The sequence below is a fragment of the Felis catus genome, chromosome C2 (assembly GCF_018350175.1).
Source record: "Felis catus isolate Fca126 chromosome C2, F.catus_Fca126_mat1.0, whole genome shotgun sequence".
Taxonomy (NCBI): Eukaryota; Metazoa; Chordata; class Mammalia; order Carnivora; family Felidae; genus Felis; species Felis catus.
The window spans coordinates 19294180-19311077 of NC_058376.1; positions in this window are offsets into that span (position 1 = coordinate 19294180).

Sequence of the window (16898 nt, forward strand, 5' to 3'; positions counted from 1 at the left end):
TTCCATTTAGAAAGTGGGTCATTAAGGATTGTCATTTGCTAAAAAATTAACCCTCAGTGAGGTAAGTGCCTTGAAAGGAAATGAAGTCGAGTTTTCAAAGGTAAAGTGTGCAGGTACCTTAGAAAGTGTTTAGAAAAGAATGAGAAGGGTTTACATAGAGTCCATTTTGGAAGAGACATGATCTAAGCTTATCTGCTGCAAGCAATGTATATCTACTACTGCCCTCGCCCAGAAAAAATACTCTTGTCAAATTCCTTTCGTAGAAATGAAGCCTCCCTCCCGTTAGTGCTGCAGTTGATTTACCCTTCCAGGTAAGATGAATTTTGTGATAGGTCAGACCTGATATTAATATCATGGCTTGTCTGTGCTTTTTGTTCTTAATCGTCTTCTTCACACTTGGTATAAATACGAGGTTAAATGAAAGTATGGCAAAGGTGATGCTTCATGTTTTTTTGTTTATTTTTGTTTCATCTTTTCTGCAGAATCCGGGTGTGACTGTAAATAATGATTGTGTTGTTTAGCTGATCAGTGTTTAATCAGCACCTTATAGATAGAGATTATTACCACTTTTCATGGCAAGATCATGTTTGTTTAATAAACTATCATGTGGCTTTTGTTTGGAGTTATTTCTAGTACTTAGTAGACATTGTACTCATTTACTCTGTTAAATAAATGAATACATAAAGAATGAGCAGATTGTAAGACCGAGAGTAAAGAATAGCCAGCTATTAGCTTAAAGAAGGAAGTTGTACAAGAGGTTAATTTTAACAGATTTTGGTAGAGACGAGAAGTATTTTTTATTCTCCATAACTTCCAATCGACATTGACTAGAGTGAAATAAAGGCAAAGTGATTTATTGGAAAGTTTGTATCTACATATCCTCGAGCCTCTGGATGGACAATGTAATTTAAATCTTATCTCTTTTCCCAACACTGTTTAAACCAACTACACCTCTTCCTCCGGAATGTCTCTTCTGATGCTTAGTATTTGACATAAGACTCCAATGACCTTGCTTATTGGCTTCAGTGGCTTCATTGCCAAAGGAAACTTTTATTTTACAAACAGAAATATTCTCCCCTAAGGTAAGTAGGAAAAATGACCAGGCTTGAATTTGGGGGCTTTGTAAAAAATTCTACACTGTTCAATCCTACTACTTTTTTATTTTATTTTATTTTATTAAATTAATTAATTAATTAATTTGAGAGAGAGAGAGAGGGTGCAAGTGAGGGGCAGAGAGGGAGAGAAAGAGAAGCAGGGTTCACCCGAAGTGGGGCTCGAACTCACAAGCTGCGAGATCATGACCTGAACCGAAGTCAGATGCTTAACCGACTGAGCCACCCAGGTGCCCCTCTACTACATAATTTTAAACATTACCCTTTGTACCATATTTATTTCAGACTAAATAATACAGTTTGGTGAGCACTATTAAAGTTTCCCTACGTGTGGCCCGTTCCAAGGAAAAGTGATAAACTTCTATTTCATCGGCTGGAGGCTCTGCTGTAATCGTCAGCAAAATAACCAAAATTTTGTGACCCAAACTTTTACGGAATGAAGAGAGAGACTTCAAATAAGTGTCTCAATACTGATTGTTTCTCCCATCAAGATCACCAGATTCTTGCTCAAACCTTTGCTGCTGTTTGCCCACGGAAACGTACAATTTGTAATCTTGGAGGCAATTCTCTGAGAAGGAATTGCTAGAGCCTTGAAGAATAGTACACACGTGTAATCTATATTGATACAAACCTACATTTTGATTAAATGTCTTCCTATTTCTATCTTACAATGAAGGAAACGCCATGGTTTTATCAAATGAACAATATATACTTAGATCTGATGTTTTGTTTCGCAAATTTCAATATATTCTCTGTTTAGGCAAAGAAACAAGAATTTAACGCTCTATTGCAAGCAGTGTTTTAGGTGCAATAAATTCAACCATTCTATTTGTCTTTTTTGGTGAAGGCCTTCCAGTTTTTCAGTTAGCTGATGCCTCTTTTCGGTTTATGTACTTTATCAAGAGGTTACTTAAGAGACCAAACCTAATCTTACACTGATATGTTCCCTTGATCTTCTCCCATTTTTAACATGGGATTGCACCTTTTCTTGACTTATTCAGAGTGCCCTGTTTATTATCCCTCCTCTATTCGTGGTAATTCATTCTGCATTTTCACATGGGGAGGATGAAGCAGAGAGTCAAGCATTCTATATGAACATAGTCAAACTGTGCTGCCTTATTGTCACCAATCCACCTCCTGGCTTGGCCACTGTTGGCCACTGGCCCAAACAGAGGCTGATTCCGTGCAACTCTGATGCTCTTGATGCAACATTCAAATGTTTTCCGCAGCCAGCCATTTTGTCTACACAGGATAATCATGAGGGTTAGCATATACCAAGTGCTTACCATGTAGACTGTGAATCATTTTACATGCATTATATGCTTTGGGATTAAACTCTAAATCCTTACTTCGTTCTACCCATCAACCAGGGTGCTGGTAAGAAAGAGATAGCACATTCATTCTGGGTAACTTGAGGAAACTTCATAAACGTTCACAACTGTAGGCAGGGTTTAAGGAAAATAATTGGGACAGTACTACAGAAGTCTGGGGCTTGCAAAGGAGGGAGGCCATCTCACCCCAAGGCCTGGAGGCTCAAGGGGAGAGAGCTGTTTCTGGGAGCCTGGAGGGGGTAGGTGCATGGCAAGGGACACCTGACAGGTGCTGTGACATTTATTGAAGAGTAAAGGCAGCCAGTAGGGATTTAATGGGAGGGCAGTTGGGAGATTACACACCCCTACCCCCTCTCTCTTCTACCCTTTCGCCCCGTGCTAGTGCCCCGCACTGGCCCAACCCAACTGAAAAGGATCCTTTTATTGGAGTAGAAGGCGACCTCCTGGGCACAGGACAGAATGGAGAACAGTGGAGTGGGGATTTGAAGCCGCAAACGGAAGGCACCCTGCAGAGTCTGTAAGCATGGTTCACATCCAGCCCGGTCTCTACCACCCATGCCTAGCTCTTGGATCACTTCACCTACTATTTGTTTCACCACTGCCTTTGCTCCTGCCTTCGTATTCTTTCTAAAAGTTAAGCTCCCACAAGCCCTAGAGCCTTTGCACCTGTGGATCTATGTGCTTGGAATGCTCTCTTCTAGAGTCTGGACTTGGCATCCTCAATTCATTTATATCAGGTGCCAACTGTCACCTACTTGTGGATTCCAACTCTGACCACGCCATCTACAATGTGCTTCTCATGAGTCACTCTCTTTTTTTTATTTTTTATTTATTTATTTTTTAACGTTTATTTGTTTCTGAGAGACAGAGAGAGACAGAGCATGAGGTGGGGAGGGGTAGAGAGAGAGAGGGAGACATAGAATCCGAAGCAGGCTCCAGGCTCTGAGCTGTCAGCATAGAGCCCGATGCGGGGCTTGAACCCACGAACTGTGACATCATGACCTGAGCCGAAGTCGGTCGCCCGACCCACTGAGCCACCCAGGCGCCCCCATGGGTCACTCTCTTATACATCATTCCCTTCATTTTACTAATAGCACATATCATATCATGAAGATACTTTTGTTTATGTTTTTGTTTGAGTTTATAGGGCAAAGACTTGTGTATTTTTTTGATCACTGTGTTTCCCAGCGGTTGGAACAACTCTTGGCATGTAGAAGCAATTCACATTTTTAAAGGAATCTATATATAATTAGGTCCATAACAATGTTCCTGATTTTACAAATGAAAACCTGAGGGATAAGTGTGTCTAAGACTATACAGCTAGTAGATGATAGGACTAAAGTGAAAACACAGATATTATTATTATTTTTTTAGTTTATTTATTTTGAGAGAGAAAGGGCAAGGGGGTGAGGGGCAGAGAGAGAGGAAGAGAGAGAGAATCCCAAGCAGGCTATGCGGGGCTTGAACTCATGAACCATGAGATTATAACCTGATCTGAAGTCAGATGCTTAACTGACTGAGCCACCCAGGCGCCCACACAGACATCCTTAATGCTAGTGTAGGAGATCTGAGCCACTGGGTTACCCTGCCTCGTAAGAGGTTGACAGGATACTATGTCTTTGTTCATGGCCTGACAACTTTCGGGAAGCTTTAAAGGATGACTGTCTCGCAAACTAGGACATATATTAGCAATGTGGAAGATTCTGAGTCAATGTTAGTAGCAGAGTAGACAGGAGAATTTAGAATTCTTAATTCCACGTTAAAGTAAATGTACAAAATGGTAGTTTCAGAATATGCTTTTGGACTCCAAACATTTTCCAGTCTACCATATTGCATACGGAAAACAACTCCTGCTCTGCACTGTTTTTCATGACAGTTGGGCAGAAACAGAAACAGCTCATTTGCTGAAATGCTAGCTCTTTTGATTAGAAAATATAAAAAAAAATGCAAATTTAGCTGTTGTGGCAAAGAAAAGGTACAATTTAGATCCTCTCCTCATTTTATATTTCAATTAAGCTCACTGCTCTCCCTTTTTGAATCAGATCCAGTGGGAATGTGAAGAGTGATGTCACCTCTGGTCAGAATGGACATTTTTGCATTTTTGTAGTACTTTCCACTGTTTTTCCCTGGCTTTTGTTACACGACATGAAAACAAAGGCTGATGAAGATGTTGGCATGACAGGAGGAAGTGGGAGACAGTAGGAATAGAAAGAGGAGAATGGAACCAAAAAAATTATGCTTTAAGCATTCACAGTGGAAGTTTCCACAGTTTTGTTCTGTGTGTAATTCCTCCGGGAGCAGTCCCTTTCCTCCTGTTCAGCACACTTCTCATTCACATCCACTGCTCCTCGTTTTATGAAAAGTTATGTGCAGAAGGGGAGATAAACCCTACCTTAACTATCAGAATTTCTTGCCTTGACAGTTACTCTCACAATTTAGAAACTTGTTTCTGGTTGGCCGTGGGAACTAAAGCACTTACCTCTATAATTATTCCATTTCATTCATTTTTGCTTCCTAAGCTTCCAGCCCTAGTCTATGTACCAAGGTTGTGTTTTTGTGCAAACTCTTTCCCAGTTAAGCTCCTGGCAATAGATGTTTATAAGTTCAATGGTAGGATATAGAGTCTTCCAAAATTCTGTCCTAACCATTCATCATGGCGAGGGCTCTACGTATGTGCTTCGAGAATACTACTCTTCACCCAGTAGCTCACCGGTTTGGTAACGAACATGATCCTTTTCCAAGAATTTAGCAACCCTTGATCTTTTCTCTTAGCGTCGTTAAACATAGGATACTTGATATGGCGTATTGATTGCTTTCAAACCTCACAGTGATGGTGAAAAGAATATGGGGCCAAAATATAGGACATCTTGAAATAAACCCTTTGGGTTTTTAGATGCAAAGGAATAACCCTTGTCTGTGAAAGGAACACACAGAGAAGATCCTCTTTGCTCTACTGGAGTATCACTAACTAGAGTAACTATAACTTTCAAAAGGTCATGTGACATCTTTTCTCCTCATATAGTAAATATAACTGCTTATGGTCCTGTTTTATTGAAATAAAATCGGGCATGGGGCAAATCATTGCCAATCTTGTCTTTGGAAACAGGCTAATACTGTCTTAAATTGATATGACCCCAAGAGGTCCATTTATTTGGTTGTTATATGTATTTTTTAAGTTCCGAGGTGGATTGAGAATTAAATAGAAAATCATGAATTGGGAAGTTGAAGAAAAGCTGTGTTGTTTAAATGTCATCTCCAGGAAAGAGAATCCAATGAGACCTGGGAAAATGAGCTACCACGAACAACTTCACAGGTTTAAGGTGTTGTTATTACTGTACCAACCGAGTCACTTATTGCTGGACTGTGGGACCAGAGTCCTTCTGTTGAGTTTTCAAGGATGATGTCTTTGGATGTGAGATTGTTTGCTTTTGCTTAACTGGTAGATGCGTTTGTTTTTTGAGGCTATGTTTGCCACATACCTTTTATTATTGCTACACTTGAAATCGTCCATGTGGCTAATGGGATGGAACCTTCTGTGCTCCTCCCGTGATTCACTGGCCGGGGAGGGGGGGGCAGGGGTAGGGAGAGTTCACTTGACCAATAGCTCATGGCTGTCTTGGCAAGTGCTGTTGCTAAGCCTGAATTGAATTCTATGGTTTAAAGGGGAAACTGCATGGTCTAAATCAAGCACCGCCCCATCCTCTCAGTAGATTTTAGAGTTTAGCTTCACAAGGCCTTTGGGGCTGTGAAGTCAGAGGCTGCTGACCCACTCGAGGTGTTGAAAGCCCTCTGACTGCTGGTGAGATTGCACTATAAGCCCAGAGCTTGGCGTATGATACCCAGTCAACATGGTCTTAATTGAATTTGCTGTGGAAATGCATACTAATTTTTTTAAAGCAACTTGTAGTAGGTTTATGTGGGAAAACAATGGATTAGAGGCAAAAATTGGAGAAAGCATGACAACAGAGCAGTGGGAACAGACACATTCAACAAACGGCATGTCAGCCCATTTCTGAATTTTTGAAGTCTGAGGGTGAGAGAGGGTTTCAGTGTTGAGGGGATAGTTTATAGTTCTTGAAGCCTGTCAGAGATTGAAGTAGACTACAGGGGATGAATGGCTGGGATAGACAACAGGCGACAAGATGGTCTCTGTGTTGGTTTATTTCACCCTCCCTTGGTACTGGGAGTCCTCAGTGAACAAAATGGTTAAGAAGCTCCCCAGTCCAGGGGTGCCTGGGTGGCTCAGTTGGTTAAGACTCCAACTATGGCTCAGGTCATGATCTTGGGGTTCGTGGGTTCAAGCTCTGCATTGGACTCTGTGCTGACAGCTCAGAGCCTGGAGCCTGCTTCGGATTCTGTGTTTCCCTCTTTCTCTGCCCCTCCCTCACTCATGCTTTTTGTCTCTCTCTCTCGCTTTCTCTCTGTGTCTCAAAAAAAAAAAAAAAAAAAAAAAATTAAAAAAGAAGCTCCCAGTCCAAAATCCCATCAGGCGGGGCACTGCCTGTCACCACAATTTCAGGAAACTTTTTTTTTTTATTATTATTAATTAAAACATTTTTTTTAAAGTTCATTTATTTTCAGAGAGACAGAGACAGCACAAATAGGGGAAGGGCAGAGAGAGGGAGAGAGAGAATCCCAAGCAATCTCCACACTGTCAGTGCAGATCCCGACGCAGGGCTCATACTCATGAAACCGTGAGGTAGATGACCTGAGCTGAAACCAAGAGTCTGACGCTGACCTGAGTCACCCAGGTGCCCTGAAACTTGGATTTTTCAAACCCCTTGAACCTAATTCTTCCCCCTTGCATGCAATGTGCCTCTCTTCAATTGCTCAAGCAACAGGAGAGTATCAGCGGCTCACTGGAAACTCCTTCCCATCCACCTTTGGTTTGTATGCTTTTGTTTGCCACTCTCTTCAACTTAGTTTTCTACCTTTTTGTCCCCTACTCTTTCTTTATACTCAGAGCAGTCATTTGGCCAGAAGGGCCTATCGACCCATGAACCACTTTTTAGTGGTTCTTATTTCTCTGGCTGTAATTCATGGAAAGCACTGTGTTCTACTCTTGATTCGAAATCCCTTCTACCTCATGTTTTGGTTGGCATTAAATGAGAGGGTCTCCTTGTTGTGAACATCCAATTGGATCCACTGCGTCAGGAGCCCATGAGTATGTTTTGCCCTCAGAGTGGGAACTGTACCTGATACTATTAAATTGGAATAATCTCGGGTCGTGTAACCTATGACATTTCTTACAGTTTTTTTCTCCTCTGTTTTCTGCTTTGTCTTCATTTTCCTCATGTCTTTTTTTCCCCAGTCAATCCATGACAAATCATTCCTCTTCAAAACTTTGAAACCATTTCCTACCCAGTCATGCTGATATTCGTCCTCTGCCCTTTGACTATTTTTATAATAATTATTGTAATAATAATGATAATCATGGCTAACATTTATTGAACATTCATTCTATGTCAGACAGATAGTTAACATACTTGCCACAAATCTCATAGTTAATAATTGATAGAAAGTTTTCCAAGATCTGTCTGAATTCAGAGACTATATTCACTTTTTAAAAAAATTTGGGGCGCCTGGGTGGCGCAGTCGGTTAAGCGTCCGACTTCAGCCAGGTCACGATCTTGTGGTCCGTGAGTTCGAGCCCCGCGTCGGGCTCTGGGCTGATGGCTCAGAGCCTGGAGCCTGTTTCTGATTCTGTGTCTCCCTCTCTCTCTGCCCCTCGCCCGTTCATGCTCTGTCTCTCTCTGTCCCAAAAATAAATAATAAACGTTGGAAGAAAAAAATAAAAAAAATAAAAATTATTTATTTGGTTACTTATTTTCGATTATACAATGCAGTGCTACCAACTATAGTCTTCATGTTTTCCAGGAGATCCTCAGACCTTATTCCTCTTAGAAGTGGAAGTTTGTACCCTTTTATCAACTCCCTGTTTTCCCTTACTCTGATTCTCCTGTTTTTCACACCCCTCTGGCTCCTGGCATCCACTTTTCTACTCTCACAGCCTATGTTTTTAACCATGGCATTGTACTGCCAGTCCCACTAAAGGAGTATTTATTACCATATCCTGGTTACTTTGTAACCGGCCTCAGGGAAAGTAAATGAAAGTATGAACTTCTTTCTCTTTTGATTACATTTTTGGGAGTTGAATAAAAAAAAAGAACTGTTCTGGTAGAAATGAGCTCAAAGCATGGGAGATGCTCATTGTCACACGTGGCTTCAGCCTGACCAAGATGGGGAGGAAAGAGACTGGGCAGGGACCAGGAGCCAAGGAAACACTTGGACAGCCTGCCTGTGGGAATGAGTCAGATTCACAAGTTGGGACCCATAATCTGGCTGGTTGCTCTGAAGTCTTCAGACAAGCACACAGGCCAGCATGTGACCTGCTGCCTGCTCAGAACTTCTCATTTTTTTCCAGGGGAAAATGTCACTGAATTGATTCTGTCTTGAACTCACATTTGCACCACTGTTAAATAAAATGATGACTGAGGTATGGGTTTCATTAGTAAGTCCTGCTTGGAAAAGTCACCCCAGTTGAGTACCTGATTCACCTAAAGCTCTTAAAATTCTCAGAAGTAATTTCCCCCAAATTAGCATGTTATTATATGGTGAGAAACATAAACTATTTAATGACCAGGATATCATGAGATTATGGTTATAGGAAAGTTGAATACTCTGGTCTCTTTTGTATGTGATTTAGTCATAGTTCTACCAGCTGTCTTTCAACTCTACATTAATTATAGCCAATTATATTTTGGGGGGAAGATACAGCAGTTGGGATTTTTTTCAGTTCTTTGATTTCTGTGTTGAGAGTCCTCTGCTTTGATGCATTCTTGAAACAACTCTAATAAAGCAATGTGTTTTATTCCCTGTTTAATAAGATAAAACCAGCAGGCTGTCCTATTTTCAGAGATGTTTGATAAAGTATCCCTCTCACTGAGCTGAGAGAAAAGGCAATGGATTTTTCTTTTTTTTTATTTTATGAGCTCTAGGATGCAAAGTCCCTAAGTATAATACACTGTTCTTTATATGACTTTCTCACAACATCCTGTTTTCTCTCTTCCAGTCCTTTTGAATAATTCTCACAGTTCTTGGTGAGCTGCTAATCAGTTTAGCTTGTGAAATCTGGGATGGAACAAAGTACATTACTGCAGGAAGATGAGCGTTTTCTGAGTAATATAGTGTGGCAATTTGATACTCTTTCATTGAATACGAGCTGAGATTTAATAAAATTCGTAGCAAACCACAGTTTTTCTTTGCTTTCTTAAATTAATATATTAGCACTAATTAACAAAAATTAATATATACTACATACTGAAGTTAAATACACATGCTTCTCCATTTACAAGAGCAAGGTTTATTTTTTAGGTGTTTTCGTAATATGCGTGGGCCACTCTTAGAAATAGCATAGTCTTAACTTTGCAAATATCCATTGCAGTAGCTGGACAATTCCTTGTAGGATTTTATAATAGCAAATTATGGGTAAATGACAGCCAGAAGCACACTATCTTCACTCACATGGTTTCTGTAATGACCTACACCATTTTGAAGCTATGCAGATGTCCGTCTACACTTCATTATTGGCTTTCATCGTATTGATTGTGGCTTAGCTGCTATGAGTTTAGAACGTAGCACATGTCAAATAGTAAATAGTTTTGAAATTATTTATAGAAAAAAAAGGGAGATCTTACATGGATTGAAACTCTGCTGGTGTAAATGAAGCGGAATCTCCATTTTCAACACCACCTTTTTCCTGATGGCTAATGAGTGACATATTTGATGTTGGAATATAAGGAGTAATTTTACCATAATTTTGGGAAATTTTTTCTTACATTTCTACATATCAGAGGAAGCTCTTTTGCTCTACTTTCCTTAATGACACCTGATTTCTAGACCTTAATTCCCTTCCTTTTTGACTTTATTTTGGGAGTTGACAAATTATTATTGTTTTTGTAAGAGTTTGCACCCTGATGTTATTAAAGAGATGAGAGTATTCATAAATATTAAAGATACTGGATATATGCTCTTTTTGGCATATGTGATGATGGCTGGAAATTTGGGCATCAACCTATCGAACACATTACAAAACCCTCATCCTTGTCTTCCTTTATAAGGGTGAGGGCTTTGTGAACTTACAAGCTCTCTTGTCACCCCTCAAATCTCCTTGACTAGGAGTTCCCAAATTTTGGTTTGCATAGGCATGATCTGGGATCCTGGCACCTGTTCTTAGAGATTCCTGTCTGGAAGAAGTGGGGCAGGTCCCATAAGTCTGTATTTTTAACAAGTCCCCTAAATAATTCTGCTTCCAGTAGCCCACCTTTTACTTTGAGGAAACTGACCTGTGTCATGGCCATTAACAAAGAATGTGGAAACTTATGGCTTCACAGGAAGCCTTGGGGAGTTCACAAATTATAATAGGGCAATGCTGTATGTCCTTGGTAAGCGTTCTTCAGTACGAACATTTATGTGTTTTAAAATGAATGATCGATTATCTGGCTTTGAAATTTTGTTAAACAAGTTAATTTGAGATGAAAAATGGTACTTGTAGAGTTTATTTTTTTAATCTTGCTTTGAAAGCAATTTTAAAATTTCATAACAAAAAATGGGAACATATTCAATTATTCTTTTTTTATCCCTGAAGTTGAAGTTGAATATTTTTCTTCGGAAAGTTTATTAAAATAAAATACCAGTAGGAAAGCAGGAATTTTCAGAATTTATCTCATTTAAGATGACTTTCCTGGTCAGTGTCAATGGCAATCTTATTCTAGCTTTGTCAGTTTGGGAAAATTTAGTGAAAACAATCAAAGATTCTTGGGTAAGTTATTTAAAAACTGGACTGTACTTGACTGAAAGGTCGACTTAAAAGGGGGAAAAAAACCCACTTCAAACTTCAGTTTCATCAGGAGGCAGGTGGTCTCAATAATGGTTATCCTTGTAGGATCTCTTGCTGGCTATAGATTTTTTTTTTTTTAATTTAGTGCACAGAAAAGCAAACTGCTTAAATGCCATTTTATTATTTTTTTTTCAACGTTTATTTATTTTTTTGGGACAGAGAGAGACAGAGCATGAACGGGGGAGGGGCAGAGAGAGAGGGAGACACAGAATGGGAAACAGGCTCCAGGCTCTGAGCCATCAGCCCAGAGCCTGACGCGGGCTCGAACTCCCGGACCGCGAGATCGTGACCTGGCTGAAGTCGGACGCTTAACCGACTGCGCCACCCAGGCGCCCCTTAAATGCCATTTTAAAGCTGACACTCTCAAGAGGAAAAAAATTGTAAATTCCTCTGACCCCTCTTACTACCAAAATCAATATTCTTTGTCAACCTGGGGAAAGAAATAAAAAACATTTGGGTGCAATGGAGGGGAAACTACGGATTTCAAAAAAGTAACAAATTGAAAAGCCTATTCTGGCATATGTATTTCCAGGCAAAATCTCCTGAACCGTAGGGGGTTCGGCTTTGGCGTAAAGATCTGAACTTTTCTGATCTCAGTAGCTTTGCGGGATAAACCTCCAGTGACTTCAATGGTTTTAATAGGCTTGTTGTGATTATCACAATTTGGATTCATCTGCACTTTCAAAGTAAAAATTCATTTATTTACTGAAATGCAAAGCAAATTGGCCCCTGTTTTCGAGAATTATACATGGACAACTATACCACATTGATGTTAATATCTTCTTTACCTCTATGAGACATGTGCTATCATTGTCTCTGTTTTCCGAGGAGAATATAAAGGATCACGAGGTAGGAAGTAATATGCCTACAGCCATGTAACTAAGGAGAAGCATCTGAATTTCGAGCCCATGTTCTTAACTGCTTTGTAATATGTGCAACGACGCTGAGTTATGGGAATGGTCTACATTAATTCATTATAGTGGACAATCTCTAAATTTTGGATATGCCTTAAATGCTTTTGAAATATTTGAATGGAGATAGGTACTCTATTGGTATATTTAGAAATAAGCTATTGCAAATTAATACGACTATCATTAAGACGTGATTCTGATATATTATTCTTCATGTTAAAAATGTAAAGTAGCCACAGGTAACCTGGTCATTGAGCTTGATAGCAAAACTCAAATTTTCTACGCCCTTGCTTATTTATTGGCTAGTTGACCTATCGACTGCTAAAAAAAGAAATTTAAAAATCTTCAACTCTAATTGTAGTTGGTCTGATTCTCCCTTTTCTTCTGCTAAGTTTTGCTTCTGTGTGTTGGAAATCTGATATTAAAAACATAGATATTTTTATTAATCTGCCTTTTGGTGAGTTGACCCTTTTATTGTTACTACAGAGCTTCTTTATCACTAGTAATAACTTTAGACTTGAAATCTCTATTGTATGGCATTAAAACAGTTATTACATCTTCTTATTATTACTGTTTGTGTGGAATAACGTCTTTCATCCATATATTTTCAACCTAGCTGTATCTGTATAAAGGTCATTTTTTATAGACTGAATATAATTGAGTCTCACTTCTTTTCCCCACTCTGATAACCTCTACCTTTTCATTGAATTGTTATTCTATTAATGTCTAATTCTTGCTGTGATCGGGTTTGCATCTATCACTTTATTACTTGATTTTTTATTCATCTTCTTTGTTTTTCATTCTCTCATTTCTTTCTTGCCCCTTTTCAGATTACTTAAAAGTGCCAGAAATTTGTTTTACTTTTCCTATTGGCATTTTAGGTATAAGTCCTGTGTCATTTTCTTAACCATTGAACTAGGGATTATCATATATATCCTTAGCTTTTATGGTTCATTTAAGTTAATGCAACTTTATGGATGTAAACCACATAGGTAATGAACACATAGGTCCACATCCTCTTGGCTTTTATGCTATGGTTGTTACCTGTATTGGACCTCCACATATTGTGAATCTCCCTATGTTGTGAACACCGAAAGACAATATTACAGTGTAAGGTTTAAACAACTGTATGTATTAAAAGAGAAATAATACAAAACAGACTTCTAAAAAATTGTACCAGGTATTCACCACTTCTCATACTGTTCATTTCTTTATCAGTATTTGAATTTTCATCTGGTATCATTTCCTTTCGGCCTGGAAAATTTCCTTTGTCCTTCCTCGTGTTGCAGATCTGCTGGTGACAATCTTTCACTTTTATTTTATATGATCATATTAATTCTGTCTTTATTTTTGAAGTATATTTTTCCTGGATGTAGCATTCTTGTTGACAAATGATTTTTCTTTCAGCACTTTGAAGGTTTCATTCTGCTGGCTTCTGGCTTCCATATTTCCTTAACCATTGAATCGCTGTTACCCTTTACATATGTGTCACTTTTCACTTTGCTTTCAATATTACTTTTACCCAACTGATGAATTACGATGTGCCTCAACAGGCTTTTTTTATGTTTAATTTACTTGGTGTTCATTAAGTATCATGAATGTCAAAGTGTATGTCTTTTTCTAAATTGGGAAAATTTGTTGCTGTTATCTCTATATAATTTTTTTCTATTCTTTCTCTTTGAGATGAGAAGAAGTCATATGTTTGACTGTTGTCATCAAAGAGCCCCCTAAGCATGTGTTTATTACTATCATCATCATTATTATTATTTTTAGAGAGAGAGAGGCAGTGAGAGCAAGAGGCAGAGGGACAGAGAGAGAATCTCAAGCAGGCTCCATGCTTAGTGTGGAGCCCAACACGGGGCTTGATCCCAAAATCCTGGCATCATGGCCTGAGTTGAAATCAGAGTCAGACACTCAACCATCTGAGGCACCCAGGAGCCCCAGCATGTGTTCATTATTAAAAAAAAAAAATTAATGTTTTTTAAATTTATTTTTGAGAGAGAGAGAAAGAGAGAGAGAGCACAAGTGGGGGAGGAGCAGTGAGAGAGGGAGACACAGAATCTGAAGTAGGTTCCAGACTGTGAGCTGTCAGCATATAGCCCAACATGCGGTTGAACTCATGAATTGCAAGATCATGACCTGAGCTGAAGTTGGATACTTAACCAACCGAGCCAGCCAGGCGCCCCTCAAGGTGTCTCTTGATAAATCTTTGAGGCTGCTTTTTATTTATTTATTTTTTCATTCAAGAGATATTTAACACTGTGGCATTTTTGGAATCTGTATTAAATGATTTCCTAATATAACTTTTATTGGACTTGGGAACGGAACAACATTGTACATTTACTACCATACATATGTTAGTTCACTGTTTTCAAGTGATGCAAGGTAAAATATATCCATGCACCATGTAGATTTTGTACTAATTTCTTTACCGTAGGTTCTTTTAATCTACATATGTCTATGCTGTTATGTGTCATTTGATGACTCAATTCTCCCAATGAACTACTGTGAATCCTCCCTTTCTACACCTGGTATGACATCACTTGACCTTAACTGGAACTTACACAATCGAAAATATGAGCACAAGGTGAGACATTGAAATGAAATGGTAGAGCTGTTTTTTTTAAAAAAGATATTCATCCAGATCATTCAGAAGATTTTTATTTAAAAGAAAATACAATTATGAAATATTATAAACTGAAAGTCCTCTGAGATTACACTTGCAGTTCCTACCTGTCCAATGTTTCAAGTTTGAGAAATTCTGATTTGGTGTTGCTTTTTAGTTAATTAAACTCCATTTGCCTCATGTGGGAAGGGAGGAATGGGAAAAGAAAATGCATTTTAAGGCTAAGGAGTGAAAAAAATTTGAAAAGTAGGAGAGAGAATATTCATTTGAAAAGGAAAAAGCAAGAAAAGATAGTCTTTTAAAAATTAGAAAAAGGGAAGATACAAAAAAAGTGAAGGAAGAAGAGAGAAAGAAGAGATATACTTGCTGTAAGAAAAGGTGAGAACAAAGGAGTCAGATAGAGAAGGGGGAAGAAACAAATTGGGGCAGGTACAGCCTGGCAGCTGCTGGTAGTGGGATGAAGACTGAAAAGTAGAGTTAAGCATTTCGCATTTGGTCCAAGATTTTGTTTCCACAGAGAGAAGAAATGGCAGGTAACTAAGACTTATTTCCCCCAGAATTCCCTTTATACTTTCCTCACTTTGTGCTTATCCTTCTCCTTTCTTCCCTTCTGCCACCCTAGAGAATTCTGGCCTCTCCTCTGATTTCTCCCTCAAGTCCCCATTATTTCTCTCTCTCTCTCTCTTTTGTTTAAGTTTATTTATTCTGAGAGAGAACGCACGTGACAGGGGGGAGGGGCAGAGAGACTGAGAGAGAGAGAGAATCCCAAGCAGGCTCCATGCTGTCAGCGCAGAGCCTGACATGGGGTTTGATGTCACAAACCATGAGATCACGATCTGAGTTGAAACCAAGGGTCAGCCACTTAAGTGACGGAGCCACCCAGGTACCCACAGTTCTCATTATTTCCTAAGGAAAGTGGAGGTGAACAGTAGATGAACCATGGGAACATGTCGCCAGTCTTAAGGTGGTAGTGGGATCCCAACCACACTGTAGATTTATTTTCTAACCTGAATAGTGTGGCAGGAAGGTGACTCTACACCGACTGTATAGCAAGCACTCAAGTGTAATAACACAGTTTTGGGGAAGCAGTTGTCTAGAAATCTGTCTCTCCAAGTGCCTTTCTCCCCAAAGGGAATGATTTGTGTTGGTTAGTTGAGCGGAGAAGCCCTGGGATATTTTATAGAGAAACCCAAGTTGCTTAATACACGTGGAAAGACTTAAAAAATCTAAATGTATATAAGAAATGAATACATATATATATATCTCAGGCACTTGCTTGAGACGATATGAGGTAAACTATTGTTTTACTAGTGCAAATAATACTCTAAAAAATTAATGCAGCTTCTCAAAGTAACTTAGTTGATAGAAAATTTCACGTGGTTCTAGGGCAAAGACTTTTGTTCCCAAGACTCTTTTATACTATGAAAAATTATTAAGCACTCCAAAGAGCTTCTTATTCTTTTTTTATTTGTTATATGGATTATACTTACCAAATTAGAGATTAAAATATAGAAATTAAAAATATTAATTTATTAATAACTTAAAAATAAGAAATGCGTTCCATGTGAATCCATTCACATTCCATGTGAAAATTAATCAAATATTTTTGTGAAAAAATCACAACTTTCCAAAGCAAAATTTAGCAAGCAGAGCGAATGCCTTCTTAATACTGACTTACTATACTTATCTGGAAGGATCTTGGACCATGATCTGCCTAGATGGGGAAGAGCGCTAAATTAGATTTCTAAAAGTCAGTTATAAGAAACTATTTGCCTTCTAAACTCTTTAAGTGTCTTCATTGACCCAACTAGTTTGGAGTTTGTAAAAAAAGGCATTCTGAGTATCTGTGTGGCCCAGAAAGCTGATTTTGATTTAAATTGCTTTAATAATGACAACCTTGCACAATAGAGAGCATGTAATATTGTTCTTCCATTAAGTCAAAGGAAATTTCACAACTAATATTGATGATATTTTCTGAGGCCAGCTTTAAATTCATGACATTTTGGCAAGTGGAACAAT